The sequence below is a fragment of the Lipotes vexillifer genome, unplaced genomic scaffold (genome assembly GCF_000442215.2).
Source record: "Lipotes vexillifer unplaced genomic scaffold, Lipotes_vexillifer_v1.1 scaffold504, whole genome shotgun sequence".
In the NCBI taxonomy this organism is placed as follows: domain Eukaryota; kingdom Metazoa; phylum Chordata; class Mammalia; order Artiodactyla; family Lipotidae; genus Lipotes; species Lipotes vexillifer.
The window spans coordinates 1,292,583-1,297,204 of record NW_006785225.1 but is presented as its reverse complement, the minus strand read 5'-3'; positions in this window follow the sequence as shown (position 1 = coordinate 1,297,204).

Below are 4,622 nucleotides of genomic sequence, written 5' to 3'. Positions count from 1 at the left end.
GGGTGTGGTGGGGGGGGGGGGGTGGGGGTGGGGGGTGGGATGAGAGTATCTTTCAGAAATGTGTCAGGCCCAGACTTTTTCACAGGTTAACTCTTTTCAAACCTTCATGGGATGCAATTCTGATACTATTCAAACTTTTTCAAAGAATAGAGAAAGAAGAAACATTTCTGAGCTATTTTTACAAAGTCAGTGTAACACTGATATCAAAACCTGACCAAGTTCAGAAAAAGAAAACTAAATAGAAATCTCACTTGTATCGAAGCAGCAGTATTAATATAGTAACAGAAAATGCTCATCAGTGCTTCTTCAAAACACACCATGAAGAAGAAACATAAGGATGATTCAATATTAGGACTCTATTAAATTAATCCACCATAAGTAAAAGAAGAAAAAATTAGGACACTATCAAGTAGGATACAGAACACATTTGACAAAATTCAACATTCATCTCTGAGTGAAAAAAAAGTGAACAAGGGAAGAAGAGAGGGACCAGTTAAATAGGAATACACAGATATTTCACTGACATTATAAAAATAAACCCAAAAGTCAGCATCATACATAATTAAACCTCAGAAGTATTCCCATTAAAATGGGGAACAAACAAGATGCCCACTAGTCACCACAATCAGACAGGAAAAAGGAATAAGTATGAATATTTGAAAAGAAGAGGCAAAATATATCATTTCTTACAGCTGATATGATCAAAGATCTAAAAAATAAAATCAACTGGGAAACAATTTAGAACAAGATAAATTCTACTAACTCATTAGTAGAAATGAGCAAACAAGAACTTAAAATAGAAGAAAATATTTCTCTTTGCAATAGCAATCAAGATGACAAAATATCTAAGATTAAATGAAATAAATTTGAAAGACCTATATGAAGAAAACTTTAGAACTCTATTGAGAGATATTTTAAAAACCAATAAAATAACCGGAAAGATATACTTTGTTCTTAAAGAGTTAAGACTAAACTTTGTAACCTTTCCATATTATAAGTTAAAGGAAATCCCAATTAAAATAACAACAGGCTTAGCTTCGGGAACTTGACCAAGACAAAAATGAGAAACATAAACAACCTGAGAATGAGTACCGATAGGGGGACTAAGTCAGACAATAATACAACATAAAATGAGTTGCTTGTAATTTCAGAAGTACTAGAAAAGAAATCAGCAACTCAATAGAAGAAAAGAGTTTCAAAAGCATCCCGAATACACACGAAAATTTAGTATATGATAAAGGTTGGATTTCAGATCAGTGGTGTTTCCCAATAAATGATGTTGGGATAATCAACAGCTGTTCAGAAAGAAAGAAAGCTGGGACTCTACCTCACTCTTTCTATCAAAATCAATACATATTTACTTTGCTTGACCTGTATATACACAATTCTTTCTGGTATGAAATATACACTGTTAACAGTGATTACTTTTAAGGAGATAGACTAGGGTTGGGATGAGGGAGGAGAAAGAAGCTTCTGTACTGTGTGCAATTTTTCTGTGTGTTATTTCATTTCTTAAACGTAAGGAATTTAAAAAATAATATGTATGTGCAAAACAATACAGGCAATTGCAATATAATCAGATTTACAGTCTGACCATTTATTATTTTATTTTGTTTTTTAATAGCCCATTTGCATTAAAACAAATCCTGTTTCTTTTACTGCAGGGCCTTCTCATAAGGGCACTAGTTTGTTTCATCATTGCTGAAGCCCAGGAGTCCTATATAGCAATCACAGTCCTGGAAACCTGCATCGTTCTTTTTTTCATTCTAATATATATGCTAACCCTTCACCACTTGATGACTTATTTACATTGGCCCTTACTTGTAAGTGTTCATTTTCATAATTTTCATATAAGCTTTGCCCTCAGCCCCACAGTAAAGGCTCTCTTCAAGGGAGCGCAACAGAGAGATCTCTCTGGACAATGACATAGCTGAGCTATGACAGAGTGTCACCCTAATCCCAGAGAGGAAAGTAGCCTAAAGCTCAGAAAGATTCCTTGAACCCCTCCGTCTACAGGACAACCAACACATACACCTTCTTCCATCTCATTACGGCCCTAAACACGTGGTACTTTTCAGCTGGCCCTAAAGAAAATTTTACTCAGTGTATTCAGTAGTGTATTGCTTGTAAAACGGCACATGCTTCAAACAGCACCCTCTCTAACAGATTACAAACGTCCCTCTGAAAAAGCATGTTTCTACAACATGGCTAAGTGGCAGAAAACTGTCACGTGTGCCCTGAAAGAGTGCAAGAGTCAAACTTTTCATGTGTCAAGGGTCCATCTCTTCCAAAGGGGCGCCGTATGGTGGAGTATTAAGGAAAAGACACTGCATGGGCTTCTTCAATAGTTTTTTCCAGAATTTCATACTCTTTACCACCTGAAAAATTCCCAAAGCTAATTCCTCAGGTCTCAGAAAAATCCTTTTCATTCCGGAGTCTGAGGCTCTGTATCCTCACAGACTGGAGAGGAAGCATAGTTTTGTCCAGATACAGACATGGGCCCAGTTCCTGGCCCTGCCACCTTACTAGCTGTGAGAACTTTAGCCTCAGTTTCCCCATCCGGGAAATTCAGAGAAGGAAAAGCGTGATGATAAGAGCTGTCTATAGGGGTCCTGTAACATTTAAATGTGTTTAAAGCAAAGATCACAAAAGGCTTGCCACAAAGTAAATATTCGCTACAAAGTGTGGGTCGGACCCCCTGAGGCAGTTGGGTGGCTTTTACCCTTTTATCTTTTGCACCGTGAACCATCCTAACTCCGAGCCCAGGCCTCTTCCACATCATACATTTTTATGGTACCTTTTTTAAACTGTAAGGTAGGATTGGTTGCTATTGAAGTAAAACTCAAAATACTTTCTTCAAGCGTCTGAGGGATTTTCTGAAAAGGCTGCTGAGCTCTCTCTGTCCCACAGAGTGCGGAGCAGCAGAAAGCACACGAAGCAAACTCTGAGCAGCTTTAATTGGACACGTGGAAGACCCTCTCAGTTCTGGAGAGCTATAACCATGGAGAGGTTTCTGCGGGGAAACTAAAATCTCTGTCCATGGAAATTTTCAAGAGGGGAAGGTAAAATAACTGTTTTTGAGCACATGCCACGCACCAGATACTTATTCATTGGATCACCTCATTTAATCCTCACAACAACCCAGTGAGGCTGTGGTCGTCCCCCACTCCCCCTTTAACAGATGAGAAAATTGGATTAAAGAGACTGTGTTGCCCACGGTTGTATCTAGGCACATGGAAACTCAGATTTGAGCCCAGGTCTGTCTGACTCTAAAGCCCAGACTCTTTCCAGACTTTATGCCCTATAACCTTGTGCTGGTTTATCTTCACCCTCCCTACATCTTCGTCTTCCTCACATTCTCAAAATCTTACCTTCTCTGAATCCTCTCCCATTTTCTCATGGTTTCCTTAAAACGTGCGACAAACGGTGAATTGATTTTCCTGGAGTGGAGGGCAGGGTACAAGCCTTTGGGGGTCGGCGACTGAGGGCTGCACCAAGGTCAACAGCTGTGGTCAGGAGGACCGGAGCCCTCTAAAGGTCCACGGCCATAAAGCTGGAGAGCTGGAGAGAGCCTCAAGGCCCCGTGTTCTGCTGGAGGGTCCAGGGGAAGCGTTCAGGGAGAGGCAGGAGCCGGGGTCTCCTAAGCATGAAGCAGGTGCTGCGAGAGGAGCTGTTCCCACAGTCACGGGCAGCTCAGGCCAGCTTGTGGAGAGCTGCAGGCCTCTGGGCGACTCTGGTAAAGCCAGGCCCCCTCTTGCTACCTCTGTCCTTGGGGGAGAGCATCCTCTTTTCCTTGGATAGCTATGGGAGCCCAGAGTGTGATACAAAGCCCCTGCCTTTTTCTTGTTTCTGTCCTCCAGGGTGTGGCCAGCTTTCCTCACCCCTCCTGTGGTGGGGTCACTGTCTTCATTGCTAGATTTCATTATCAACTTTACCCGCCCTAGTCTTATGTCACCAATCTGTGTACCCAAGAAAAGTATGAAGTATAATTATTGTCTTCTGAATAGCCCATATTTTCAACACTTCTACACTGTAAAGAAGGTGTTTCCCCACATACAGTCCGAGAAACTGAGTTCTGGTCAAGCTCGTGTCTTTTCCAATAGAAAGCAACCTAGAAAAAAGAACATAATAAACATATCTAACTAGAACTCTATTGAAGGGATGATTCCAAGACTACCAGCGATATCTTTACATTTATAAGTAAAAGGTATCAGCTTCAGAACGTCCCCTTCAGATTCTGGTGATGACTGATCAGGCTCTGCCATGTGTTTGGAGAACTCCAAGGCACAAATACCGCATAATGTTTATTGTATATACATCCTTCTTACAAATACCACATTTTGTGAAACAAAGTGTAAATGTTTGACTTCTAATATTCAGTGATTTTAAAAAAATATAAGCATTCACCATCAAAGCATCTTTTTCTTTCCCAATTTTAATTCTATACAATTTTGTTTATCTCAGGGAACAGTTTGGGGGCTTTACAGAAAAATAATAGTCAAGTCACAAACCCCTCTCTCACTGTGTCAGAGGCAGCTACTTGAGTCAATAAGGTATTTAGTCAAAGGGAGAAAGAAAAAGATGATGAGTAAGGATGACATTTATGGGGAAACCAGAAGTGC